Raw genomic sequence first — 14779 nt, forward strand, 5'->3', positions numbered from 1 at the left:
GCAGCTGCAGCTCCTCAGGCCGAGTTGAGCTGAGCCCAAGTTCTGCATGTAAGACAGAGCAGCGCATGGTTATGTGCCCAAAAAGAGGGCAAGAGTGTACCTGACTGGAGAGCTCTTCTGAAGTGTTACGTGATTACTATTTTTTTAGCACTTCAAGTATCTACTTTAACTAGTTTTAAAAGAATTACTGGAAGAGAGGTAAATGTGGGCTTCAGCACTTTTGTTTCATCTCACTCTGAAGCTGACAACAGAACACTGTGGACTCTCCAGCTTACCAGACAGTTAAGACCCATGCACCACGGGTGTACATGAGATCCCTTTCAAGGAGATTAAATGTCAGCTGGAACCAGCAGTTCCTCAGACACTGATGTTCTCCTTTGGCGGAGGCCCCTCCGGCAGAAGACATGCGCACACGTTCCAGTACGTCTGTTCCAGCAAACAGCTCCTCTTGCCATCTTCCTCCCACTTTTGCATCTTGCATCTGCTTGAAATTTAGAGGCTGATGTAGCAGACCTGCCTTTGGCTCCTAAGGAAGGTGTTCTGACTTGTCAATCTCTGCAATGGCTGCTGCGAGAAGCCTTGATAACAACTTGGGTCGTGTCCACTCTTAGATGCCAACACCTAATGCTGGGCCATCTGGACACCCACAAAGTGCCAAACACTGTCGTTCTCATTGAGTCCAGCTTCCTGCTCGAGTCAAACAGTGTTTTGATGAGCGAGTGTTAAAACGCTGAGGTTTTGACCCCCGCGTGTCTGTCTCGGCGTCTCTGCGCCCTCTCCAGCAGTGACGATGGGCTGCTCATCAGCTGTTGACTCAGTTTGCAAGAGAGCCAGCTGAAAATTGTTCAACGGAGCAATTTCCCATCCAGTAAAGTCTATTTAAAAATCAAAATATTTCTCGGCAGTCTGTCAATGTCGATGAAGTTTTACAAGAGGAGGATGTCAAAACAGGGTGTTTCATCACTGCAGCAGTGGTTCTTGTCAATGGCACTGACATGCTTCATTTCATCAGGGTCTCTTTGCTGCCACTGCTCCACGTAGCTGAATATTGACTCAAACCTAATGCAGATTTCATGTTTTGCACTGCCTAATGTCTTTAGGTTTTCCACTTGTGTTTAATCGGAGAGTGGAAACAAACCTAACACCATTTAAATGAGGTTTTGCGTTCTGAGTAGTTTCTAAATCTACATTTCATGAGGAAACTTCCAAATTTCACCTTTTCATCTCCATTTGTAACAAAAAGATCTGGGGAGTGTCAAAGCTTCTCCTGGAACAGAAATTCCACCTCCTGGCCAGCTCTTGTTACCACTCAGCCCTCACCCAGTTGAAACCCCTGGCTCTGTGGGAAGGTCCAAGGTAGATCTGATTCATGAGCCTAGCAGCAGCTGGAGAACACAACTGGCAAACGAGCCCTTTGTGAAACTCTGTGAATCATCACAGCTTTAATGCGGACTGCCCTCCTTGCGAGGAAAAGGTACCTCAGCAACAGAAATAAGATCTTAAATCAAATCAGATGCAGCTTGAAATATTTATCTGCTGTTCTTCTGGGAAGAGAAATTGTAGTGGAATAAATCCTCAGTTATTCCACTCCTCAGATAGGAGAAAGAAAATATTTCTGAATGTAGTTTGACCAACAATGAGGGAGATTCAAGAATGTGAAGAAATTCAGGCCACTGAAGTGATAATACCATGTGACATTGGACAGACAGCCTCCCACAGGCTTTGGCTGAGGAGGTAGAACCCACACCAGATCCAACATGAGCAGAGATAACCCTTCCTGGAGTGACTGACATCACAAGTGCTTGTGAAATGTGAGACCACTCAGTGCAGAGCAGCATATTTGAGTGAAACACAGCCAAGATGCTCCTTCTTGATTGCTGGAACTCATCTGCCATTTGCTCAAGTTTACTGGTTTCAGGTGATGTAACTCCTTCCTGTGCGTTCAGTGATCACCCAAGGGCACAGTGAAGGACAGGGTAGGTGGTGTATAGGCTGGTGCAACGTGGAATTAGAGTCATCTGCAGAAAGAGAGAGGAAGCATGAGTTGACAAGAGTAGATCTGATCCAAAATGATGTTAGCCAATTGACTACAGTTTTCCCTTTACTTCCCTTTGTTGTCCTTGCAGGCTCTAGAGGAATCACTCCAGAAATCCCGGTAGTACCAAGGGGAGTAGTTGCCTTAGAGAAGAACTTTGGATGTGTAAAATGTCTTCACCTCTACAAGGCAAACCAAAGGTAGTGGTGTAGTCCTAAGAACCTTGCCCACCATCGGTAAGAGAATTTGAAAGATCAGGCTAATTCCAGGCTGTTCTTGATCAAATTATTTCAGTTTCCTCAGCCTTTGCTCCTACAACCACAGGTATTTGGCTATACCTAAGCTACAACCTTTAGATCACACTCAAGAAGAATGAGTCCAGTCTACAATCTGCTCTTCTATCTACTTTCCTGAAGGCCCTACAGCCTTTTCCACTTGTCATCCAGCTGGAGATGAGTCCAGCTGCAAAATGACCACCCTCCCATCACAATAGCAAGGGCATCGAGTTTGTCAGCCCACAGATGCCCACTCTCAGAATCACAGAATCTTAAGGTTTGGAAGGGACCTTGAAAGATCATCTAGTCCAACCACCCTGTGAACTACAAGGTTAGATCATAAGTAAAACAGGGTGGGAACTTCCTAGCAGAGCTAGGAAGCCTCTTTGGGCATTTTTGGTGCAAATGAATAAATAATAATATATTTCAAACGCAACTGATGTGTAGCCCCAATGTTTGAGGTTGGCTACCCTCAAGCAGAGCCCTGAAGACCAGGAGTGTCCCCCCTCAAAGCTCCGTGATTAGTGTGCACTGCCCATGTACCAAGTAGGGAGCAAAGACACAGAGCCAGGCTGTGGTTTCACAGCTGCATGGTGCTGGCCTGGCCGATGAAATAAGGCCCAGACAGGAAGCAGTTTTCCTCAACAGTAAGCTGCTATTTTTACCCATCTCCTCTAACCAGAGACACTGGAAGTCAGTGAGCTCTGCTCTGCTGCACGTCACATCGGCACCAGCCTCCAGAGAGGTCTCCATGGGGCTGGGCAAGGAGTTCTCCTGGCTCCCTGCTCCATTGCCACCTCTCTGATCATCAGCCTTGCCTCCACAGGTTGGACTACTCCAGCCAAAAATCCCAGCTGATGTATCTGCCCTGTCTTAAGTGGAGCAGGACAAGTTGTGAGTGATCTCCTATGGGTTAAGTAGCCCAGTGTGAGCACAAGAGCCTGCAACAGGGCAGCTGGAGGTGTGAGGGAGCCTACTCCATCGTGTCTCCAGCCACTAACCCTGCTGCACCACCCAACACACTATTAGTCTCAAGGAATCACAGAGGAGGAGCTGCAGGGCATGAATATGTCCAGTGCTTTCCTATCGCTGCTGCTACGTATCTCATTTATACAGAGGTGACAGCTTCCTACAGCTTCCAACATGCCCCTGCCCCTCTGTCCCAGCCCTCACCCTGGGGGCTGCAGCTGCCTCAGGCAGCAGAGGAAGGCTCCATCCCCTGCTTGGTGCAAGGTGACAGCCCTGTTTATTCCCCATTTCTCCTCCTCCCCACCCCCCAGCAGCGGTGTGGGCTGAGGGAGTGGCAGCGCTTTCCAAATCCCAGAGCAAAAGATCTGGAGTGAAGTCACAAATAACTGCAGCTTCATGGGAATGAGCTGGAAAATAGAACTACAAGGGGGAAACGTTGTTTATGCCAGAACTATTTGACATCTAGTCACATTGAAAAGCAAGGGGAGGGGGGAAATATTATCTCAAACTCTTTCACAAATGGTTTCTTTCCCCCCTGTTTCAGTGCCTGTGTGTGGGAAATCTGAGCTCAGCTGGAATAAGATGGAGTGAGATGGGCAGACGTTTGCAGCTCTGGCAAAAATGAGGCCCTAGGTCCCACAGAGGGATGGTCAGTGAAGACTCCTGTGCACAGCTGAGGCAGCTCGCTGAGGATCTCTGCCACTCTCCTGTCCCACATTACAGGCATTGTTTCAGGCCTTTGCTGGAAAAAAAAATCTCACCCCACCACTGTGACACAGTCACCATCCTTTTTAAGCAGGAGATGGTTAATACGAGGCAATGTTCTGATCTTGCCAAAGCTTCAGTGTCTCCCCTGCTCAGTGAGGACCCTGCAGGGCTGCACACTGCACAGACAAACGAAGAGGCTGAAGACTAGACTTAATGAAAACATATAAATTAACATATGCCTCCTAGGAGGGTTGTTAGGCTTAGCTCATTAGTGGCTTAAAGCATATCTAGTGCTCTAAGTTATTTGTTTGTTTGTATTTTTGCAGCTGTCCTTAGTTCTCTTAGGTCAAGTAGAGGTGTGAGGTCCAAAATAGCATCGGGATGGCTGAGCTTATGTTTCCAGCCCTGAAAAAACAATGAAGTGCTAATAATAATAATAATAAAAAAAGCCTTGTGAAAAAAACCAAAAAGATTTCACTCCCAAACCCTTTGCAAACAACACACACAACAGCTTGGAAATGCAGGAGCCTTTCTTCCCTGGGGAGGGGAGCTGCTGCCAGCTACGCTGGGAGGAGAAGTGGAATCTCAGTGGCCTGGGGAGGAAATTTTGGACACTGATACCCAAGAAGTCACTGGATCTTTGCTCCCCATCTCCAGCGTTACAGTTCAGCTGAGGGGCTGATATGTTGTCAGAGGAAGCTGTCCATCTGATCTGGCTGGTCATTGCTACTGAGAACCAGTTCTACCTGCACCGGTTCCCCACAGCTCCACGGGAGCATCACTAGCACCTGGGCTCTGTGTGTGTGTGTCTCAAGCAGAAGCAGTTTAGTCCCAGCTAAAATCTCAGCACATAACCCAGGGAGGGAGTGCATTCTCTCAAAATATAGGCACTACACTTGGGCTATGGAGGCCAGCTCTTCCCCAGGACAGCTGCTTTTCCCCCCACCACCCTATCCTTAAAAACAAGGAAGCTCTCAAAGCAGATCCAACCCTGTTTTAAAGTGTTGCTCTATTTTCCAGCTGAGCAGAGCAGCACAGGTCTGTGAAAGCACAAGTAAATATTAGAAGTCTCAAAAAAACCCCACATAGAACTACTGTTACCCCTCTCTGGAATGCATTGAGTGCTCAAAGCAACTCCTGCTCATCCCTGTACAGTCTCTGAAAGTGAAGAGTTCTGATTTCTTCTCGAGCTGGTGATGCTGGAGTACAGTTGCATGTCTCTGCACTCTGAGATGGACACACATCAAACCAGAGGAGCAGAGCCACATTTCTGGAGGGAGTGAGGCCAGTTCTTCAAGGGGCTTGGTCTTGTTTGGATGAGTGACTGCATCTCACTGGTTTGGGATGTGCTGGATGAGAAGCAGTGCTCTAGGGAAGCAATGACTCAGAGGGGGCCAGGGCAGCATGGAAATGGTGTGCTAATTGCAGGGCAGCACATGACTCTCTGTGGCACATTAGATGATATAACATCTGACTGAGTGTTAAAGCAAAGCCTGCAAACCAACAGAAAGGTTACATGAGGACCTCTCCCCTTGCTTCAGTGAACTCCATCAGGGGTGTGCCATCATTTTTTAAGCAAAGAAAGTCCACTAAGAATAAATGACCCCTCGGCTCACGATGGACACTCCATTCCTGGGTATAAACATTGCTGAGAGGTGATGGAAGAACAAACTGCCAGGCAACACTCTCATGGAAACTTTATCCCTGAAAATTACCCTGAGCACAGCAGGAGTACTGCTCAGTGTCCTGCCTTTGAGAAGAGGTCAGGGAGAGCCTTCCCACAAGAAGCTGCTCTTTCTACAGCAGTCATTAAATGCAACTATCATCTTTGCCATAAAGAGAAAAGGAACGCCTGCATTTTTTTAGAACCTCAGAAGTCAAAGCCAGCCTTTCCAGAGAGGATCTGTCATGGTATCTAGCATGGGGTGACTTTCTGAGACACAGTGAAACACTTGGGCTGTCCTTTCAATTTAATCACAGCCTCTTAACAACCGATCCCCTTCCCTCCCCAGGCACTCCTGTCCCCAATTCCACCCAATCTGAAAAGCCACTAGTGGTAGCCTTAGCAATAGTGGCAAAGTCATCAGGACACTCACTTTCTTTGGTGGATCCAGAAGCTCCTCAGATAGATTCAGAAGGGGGCAAGCAGAGTTTCAGAAAAACATCAGCCAAGGTGTGTTTGGAGGCTGCACTCCCAGTGAAAGCACTCAGCCTCTGCTCTGGCTGCTGTGTCCTGAGCTCCAGCATGCAGGACAGAAGTTGGAGACATACAGGACTGAAGTTGGTGATGGGCTGATCTCACACCAGTCAAACTCCAGGCCCATTCCAGCAGAGTTTTGTTGTTTTGTACCTTCTTCGAGGGAATGAGCTCAGATGAAACTGAAGCAGGTGCTAATTAAAACCAGGACTATTCTTCAACCTAGGCTTTTAATTACTGTAAATATCTGTCAAAGAAAGTTGCAAAGGGGAAGAAAAATAGTAATTTCTTGTGCTACCTGCCATTTTCACTTGATTACCATCATGCTTTTCTTTAGGGCAAAAACATCAGGCCTTCATAACAAACTTCTCTCTCGGGGGCTAGTGTGAATTGAGAGCTGTGAGGCCCTGCCATGGGTTCCAAAACTAGCAGCATAATGTCTGTAACAGACATGCTACCTAATTAAATTGTTAGGGAACAGGCTTTTATATCTTTAACACCTAATTTACTATTGTTTCTTTGAAAGTGTTTGGCTTCCCTGTGGTTTTTTTGGGCCTCCCTTCTCAGTTTTACGATGGCTTTTAAGTTTTTCATGTGTGTTTCAACTAAATAACCATTTTGGAGGTTTTGTTAGGGTCCCGGCTCGAGTCAGACCGAGGGAAACAGGGGCCTGTTTTACTGTTGTTCATGCTGGGTGAGTTACCACTACCGTGCTAATTATGTAATTACCCCATTTTAATAGCTATTGTACACTGCTTTATTGCTAACAAATCTTATTTCCTCTTTCTTTGCTCACCGATCGAACGGTAAAAGTCCAAGGACACACACAAACATTATACTGCACTATAAACCCCAGTACGAGCCTTGCAAGAGCTAGCAGGGTTCTGACCATAAACAAGCATCTTCAGGGCAGCAGTAAGTTCATCTAAATCTGCTGTTGATGTCATTTTTGCTTACCAGGAAGGCATGAAATTGGATTCATTGCTCCAACAGCCATTGCTACACTGCAGTGGCCGTTAATGTCAATGTGAGTTGACAGGGAGCCCGCTGCAAGAGGCATGAGTTGCATCAAAGGTGTTCAGGCTGTGCTAGACCTGAAATGAGTAATGAATGCATTAATTGATTACTTCCTCCCAGATATTTGAAGCAAAATGACATCTTTGGCCCTGGAAAAGTGGAGGAATGTGTGTTCCAAAGTCTTGCTGAGCTCTGCATAGCAATTTGGAGCCCATGGCTGACTGGACATGGAAGGATGCCATCCATCACATGGAGCTGAATGCCACTGAAATCAGAAGATGTGAAGAGTTATGCTTGAGGTAGACAAAGATGAAAAGCATTAACCAAGGGTGTGGAGATGAGAGGAGAATAGAATACAGCATTTGTTGTCCATAACAGCATCTCTGCTTAGCAGGTCAAACCAAACTAGCTTACTAACCTGGACAACAAGGACAACAGCTGGAAATAGCTGCTGAAATTGTACCAGAGGCCAGCACAGCTTAGGGAATGGTTAAATATCCTCAGAGATGTTGCAGATATTTGAGAGAATGAGCTGCAGGGTGGTGGAAGGAGGCACAGAGAGCTCCCCCAGGGAGAGGAGGCTTTCCAAGGCAGAATCCAGCTCAGACAGCAATCCCACATCCTGAGCCCATTTCCTGGAGCAAGAGCAGGGAAGACATCTGGGGAAAACTAAAAAGGACAGAGGGCTGAAACCTCAGAAAAAAAAAGATGCTCTGTATTCCCAAGACAGTACCAAGAGGAAGTAAAAAGCATGAGATATCTGGCATATACAGCAACGAGAGAGAACACCAGCAGGATGCAGCACCCAGGACTAGAAGAGGGTAAATAATTGTGAGTGATGGGGGCAGGAGGGGTATCAGAGACCCCAGCACATAGGGCTGAAGAGTGGAACCAAGAGAAGGACATTGCCCTGGGAGAAAATTAACTCATACCTTGATTTCTGAGTGCTAAGCTCTGCCACTACAGTCAGTATTGAAAAATACACTAGGTACTCATGCTATGATATCTGAAGATTAAAATTCTATCCCATATGAAGTTCCATCATTATAGCAAACCTTTTCATTTTTCCTTCCTCCTTGGTTTTCCCACATCCAGCTCCAGCTCTCATCCCCCACTTTATCTGAAGAGGGTTCAATCTCCAGGCGGGTAAAACCCACATTGAATTCAGCTGGACTTTCACCTGCAATGATGCTGGTGTCAATCACTATAAACCATCACACCTGCTCCTTCCATCCTTTGTCAGCATATCTACCAAAAAATTGCCAGGAGAGAGAAAAAAAAAACCCACACAAACCCAACACAATTGCCTTAGGCTGCTGGTGTGCTAAGACCACTGTCTATCATACTGAGCAATATTGGCTCATCGTCTCCCTGCGCTCGCTCTCTGTCTGCACCCATCTGCTGCCTTTCCTCTCCTGCTCAGGCTCGGAGCTGCACATCACTGAGGTCAAGGACAAAAGCTTTGGGATGCTGTGGTGGCAGCAATAAAGACAGAGAGGCACACACACACACACACGTGTTTGTGTGCCTGTGTACGTGTATGTACGTATGTCTGCTCTACTCCTGTTTCTGTTCCTGTTCAGAGGGGTCCAGCCTTTGGCAGTCAGTGCCTTGTTTCTCCTGGCTAGCTGGGGAAAAAAGAAACTAAATTCCATCAGCAAACAGGAACTTCACTGAAATGGAAATGTCTTGCAGAGAGAACTCTGTTTGAGCAGCTTCTTCCTGCAATAAAACCAAAGGGTTTCAGCTTGTGCTGGGCCAAGAGACACTTCCAGCCAGCACGGTGGCTCTGGGAGGCACACTGAGGAACAGCACAAGATAATGGGGTTTGTCTGAGCTCTTTGTGTGGTCAGAAGTTTCAATATTCTGAATTTTCACTTAGAATTTTGTTATTAAAACAAGCTGCCAGCATGGATAGTCCTGACCAGGACAAAAAAAACCCAGCCTCTGAGCTCTTGGGAAAGTCAGCCTCCACCAGGAAAAAACTTTTTAATGTGAGTTGCAGCCAAGCAGGAGCCACCTGTATGGCTTTTCACCCTCTATACCCTCTGGCTTTTCACCCCAGAGTGGCTTTTTACTCACTCTGTATCTGTGTGGGTTAAGGACTATCTTGGCTTGACTCTCTGACAAGCACCAGAGGACATCAGGAGCAGTCCACTGTTATTTATAAGCCAAAAAACACAGTGACAGCCTATTAATATATGGTCATTAAGGACCAGATCTCATTTATGCTGCTTTAAATTCAGGACTACATGAATTTTTTAAAGTGCCAGGCTAGTAGAGCAGAAAGCAGAAGCTGATCTCATCCATCTCCATTTCTGATACCCAGCTCATGTCTCAGCCACACTCTCTGCTTCTAGGACACACTGGTGACTTTTCAGGAGAAGGTCTGGAGGATTTTACTCATGGATTTTTACTTCTTCCCTCGAGCACAAACCAGGTCAGGAATTACTGGAGGCAGACTTTGGAAGACCAAAAAGCAAGATCTGGTGTGTAGTCTGGAATCATGATGTTTCAAGCCTTTGGCCAGAAGCATCACCTCTCTTGCTCAGGATGTCTCAGAGCTTTGCTGCTCAGGAGTCTCGTACAACAGCCTCATCACCTTGTTTGGGTATGCCAGGGATCACTGACATCACCACACAACAGCCATGCCACAAAGGGGCAAAGCCCGAGCCACAACACAACTGTTTACCCACAGGCATCTATGCTGAACTGATAACCACACATTAATGTTTTGCCCCTATTTTACAGCTGCTGGCTCATACCTGGGTGCTCCATCAGCCATGACTCTGTGGATTCATCCGGAAGAGCAGTTTTCCACCAGCTACTGCTGGGATGACATCAGCTGGGATCTGCCCACCACCTCTGCACTACAGACCCCTCCCTCAGTTCTCAGACATGCTTTCAGGATGTCCCTCAGAAGGGTCAAAACCTGATCAATTTATCACAGCCTATTCCCTAGAGCTAAGGGGATGTTAGTTCTCTGAGTTGAGATGGTACCACCTGCAAAGCATTCCCTTCCCCCCTACCCTCCAACAAATGATTTCTACTGGCTTCTGCCTTCCACCCCCCCCGCCCCCACACTGCTCTGAAAGAGTTAAGGAGAATTTACACATATTTTTAACTTATATTACTCACTTCTAGTGAATTATCCCTGGATCAGATATTAAATGGAGATTTTCCATATAATATCTGTCACAGATGGAAAGAAAAACACCCCAACACACCCCATCATCTATGGGTGAGTGTAATCCATTCATTGGTTTACAGATACAGCCCTCTCCAGGGATTGTCAGAAATAAACACCATGTCCCTGTTTGCTGGGTTTTTTTTGCATTTGGATTGCTGAGCTAGCTGAAAAAATGTGTGAAATGGCATGGAAGCCGACAGCTCCCTATTGACGAGGCACACAAACAGGCTCCCATGTGTTATTTATTCCAGCAAGCCCACAGACTGTGTCGTGCACATAAATGCTTCAGCCCCTTCTGAAATTCGAGGGGATAATAATCAATAATGCTTTGTTGGGAAGGCAGCTTTCATCTGCAAAGCCCAGAGCAGCAGGGATGGGGGGGGCTGGCAGGGGGAAGGAGCTGGCACTGAGAGGTGGGGGGTGGGGGGGGAGTGCGCAGGCTCGCACTCAGCAGCCAGAGCTGGAACCAGTCTCTTCAGCCCAGCAAACACCAAGGACGAGCTGCCTGCTGACATGGCACCTTCAGCATCTCTCAGACATGCTAAAGACATGGATTTGGGTTGGTTTGTTTTTAAAGGAAATGGTCTCTGCCAGAGCAGCTTCCCAGCTACCTGCTATGATATACTGCAGCAGCTGAAAACTACTTGTGCCTTTGGGAACTCCCAGGAGGAATCAGAGATATCAGCTACGGTGTGAGGAGGGGAAAAGCCAAGCCAAGCCTATTTCCACTCCAGCCCTGCTAGCACCTTGCTTTTATTCCTGAGCACAGGGTTTACGGCAGCACCCTCTCCCCAGGCTGGTCACCTCACGTCCCTGTGGGTCACCCTGAAACGTCTCCCCCTGCCCTTGCCAGAGCCACGCTGCACGGCACAGCTCCAGGACAGCATCTCCCTCACTGCCCAGAGCCACGCTGCATGGCACAGCTCCAGGACAGCATCTCCCTCACTGCCCAGAGCCACGCTGCACGGCACAGCTCCAGGACAGCATCTCCCTCACTGCCCAGAGCCACGCTGCATGGCACAGCTCCAGGACAGCATCTCCCTCACTGCCCAGAGCCACGCTGCATGGCACAGCTCCAGAACAGCATTGCCCTCTCTGCCCAGAACCATGCTGCATGGCACTGCTCCAGGACAGCATCACTCTCACCATCCAGAGCCACGCTGTGTGGCACAGCTCCAGGACAGCATTGCCCTCACTGCCCAGAGACAGGCTGTGTGGCACAGCTTCAGGACAGCATCACCCTCACCACCCAGAGCCAGGCTGTGTGGCACAGCTCCAGGACAGCATCACCCTAGCCGCACAGCTACTGGCTTGGGGGATAATTAGTATCTCCCCCATCTGCTAGATGAGCTTGGGGAGGGGAGGCAGGGGAGGCTGCCAGGGAGTGCTTAACTCTTCCATCCTCAGGCTTTTCTCTGCTGATCTCCTCCTCAAAGGCTCCATGACAAATCTGGCTGGACCTGGCAAATGCCAGACTGAGGAGGTCTGGGGAAGGTGGCCAAATCCTTCCTCACAGACAAGGCTGGTCCTGCATCCTGAAGGGTATGAGAATGGGAAGAGTTCATCCACCACCACATCCCTGGAAGAACCTGTCTGTGGCAAAATATCTGCTGTTGTGCCCCCAGATAAGCAGATTCATGTTCCTGAGCTGGAAAGCTCCTCCTCACCCCAGTTGCCTCCAGCCAGCCCCAGCCCAGGGCAGCATGCTCTGGTCACTGCTTTAAGTGAGATGCTAACAATTGGGAGACAAGGGAGGATGCTAACAACTGCAGCCCAAATGCAGGCACAGGATTAATGCTGCTCTCGGCAGCAGACTCCTTTCCTGCATTAAAGTCAACACATCACCCAACACTTACTTCACACCCTCCCTGGGGTGGCCCGGAGAGTTCCCTTTATAAGGTTAATACCTTCTCCTCCCCTAGCCCCCCCTTCCTCTAAAGAAACAGGATATTTCCTAGCTAATTTGTATGTGTCTAATTCTCATATCAACAAAACCAAAGTCATGATTTGGGGCTTTTTCAGGTTCCCTCTGTTTCTCACCGCCCATTTCCATTCCCCTGCTCCTTTCCCAGATCCCAGTATCCACAGGTTTCTGGGTTAAACAACAAAATACCATGGGGCTGGAAACTGTTCAGATGATTTCTGATTTCTTTCTTTCTTTCTTTTCGTTTTTCTTGCTTGGAAAAACCTTTTCCCCTCTCTTTCACCCTCCCCGCCGGGGAGTTCAAAGGGCCATGTTCACAAACACGGGCAGCGCTCCCCACGCCCACGCCTTGCCACCTTGAGGGAGGGAGAGGCACGAAAACTCACTGGTGAACATTTGTGCAAATATTCCTTTGGCATCTGCTAATGTCAAGTCTGGCTGGATTGGGGCTGGGAGCTGTAGGAAAGCATAAATGAGTCATCAGGCAGACAGCAAAAGCCGAGCTGCTTCGTTATACAAACAGGAGCCTCTCGCAGCAGCTCTTGCTGCTCCGTGGCATTTCTTTCATGCTTTGTCCTATCCTTTAGGTTGGTTCTGTGGTGGGGTTTTTTTTTTACTCTCATGCAAAGTCTCTGGTGTGCTAAATGCTGGACAAACCTCCAGCCTTTGAAAAGCTCAGTCTCCATAAACCACAAATTGGAGAGCTTTGCACAAGCCGTGCACAAGCAATGGCACCTGAATGAGGGCTGCACTCACCCCTGGCTTTGTGTCTGCCTGGTTTATTGCCATGTAACTCTGCAAAGAGTTGTAAGACAGGTAGCCACAGAGGGCCTACTGCCAGCACAAGCAAAACATTCAAACAACTGCAAATAACCCCACTATCTCTACTCCTGGCATTAATGGGGCGGCCACAGCTGGGTGGCTTGTCTGAGTAATAAAGTGTCCTCGGGTGATAACGGATCCAGGCTCAGCAAACCTGAGACTGGAGTCTGTTCCCACTCACTTGCCTGGTGGTAAACCTTTTCTAGGCATCAGTGGGACCTTGTGTGACATGGTCGATCTCCCACAGCCACAGGAGAGACTTCACTGCAGAAACTTGATCACTTTCACATATATTTGCCAGGACCAGCACAGTGACTAGTGGACCTCACCATCTGTAATTCACTAGTAAGTTAAATACAATCAGCATTGCTTTGTGGAACTGATTCCTGCAGAACCAAGCACGGGGATGCAGAGGGTCATGGGGAGAGGATCAGGGTGTACCCTGCTCTGGGGCTTCAGACAGGCAGTTTGGAAATAGCCCACTGGCAACAGCCACACAGTCCTGGTGCCTTCAAAAGCCGAACTCCTCGCTCATGCCTGGCTCTGGATGCGTGCTGCCACAGGTGATGCAACACTGGGGCAGGAGGAGAGGTCCTGTCACTGCACTTCTAACCATGGGAAAATTCAGCATTTCCATCTCAAAATTACACACTGAATAATCTACATTAGAGCTGGCTGGAAATTTTCACCTATTTACAGATAAGCAGAAACTTCACATTAAAGGAAACCTTCATTTTTGTCAAAAGTAGAAAAACTGGGACTTGAAATGCATTCCTTTCACATTCAATACTTCTAGACTTTGTTTCTAGGCTGAAAAAATTCAAAGAACTTTCCAAGAAGAAAAAAAAGAAAAGGTTAAGAAACACAAAACTTAATCCTGTAGCTGTACTTTTCAAGGCAAAAAGTACAAAAAAAAAAGTGGCAAAAAAAACCCCAGCCACATTTCTTCTGACTCCAAATTAGTTGCTGGTTTTATGATTAGTCCTTTTTTAACCATCCCAGTCCAATCCCAGATTCGACCCTGGCCTTGGTGAAGGGATCTCCTGTGACGCACCACAATGAGCACAGCTGGCCCATTGGGCTTTTGCAACCCCAACAGTGGAATCGTATTCACCACATTTCTGATCCCCATCTCATCCTCAGTGCAAAGAGCCACAGCATCAGATGTGTCAGGAGGCTCCTGCCCCAGAGCAGCAGGACACAGCTCAGATGGAGAAGCCCTGGGAGAAAACCCAAGCTCCTCCAGGTTGGCAAGGTGGAGGTGCCTAGCTGAAAGCAGAGCCTGATTGCTTAATCCAAAGTGGTGCCAAGCCCACGGAGTAGGACAGGTGAGCCAGGTCTTCTGCTCTTACCCATTCAAACCAATTCCTGGGCTCTCCATCAACCTCCCTCCTCACCCTGAGAGATTCCTCCTAAAGCAGCAGGGTCTTGGATTCCTGGTTTTGACTGGAAACATTGGGGAGATGGATCTGAGTTCCTTCTCATCAGCCTAAAGACTTTTTGATTCTTTATGACTGGGAAGGATTCCCACCAGAAACGTGGAGCTGCTTATAATTTAAATGCTTCTTCTAACTAGGGGAAACTTCCAGGAAGGTTTAATAGTAAACACAATAACGTGACCACAAGTTACAAATCAGTGGTC

This window comes from Colius striatus, chromosome 9, assembly GCF_028858725.1.
Source record: "Colius striatus isolate bColStr4 chromosome 9, bColStr4.1.hap1, whole genome shotgun sequence".
Taxonomy (NCBI): domain Eukaryota; kingdom Metazoa; phylum Chordata; class Aves; order Coliiformes; family Coliidae; genus Colius; species Colius striatus.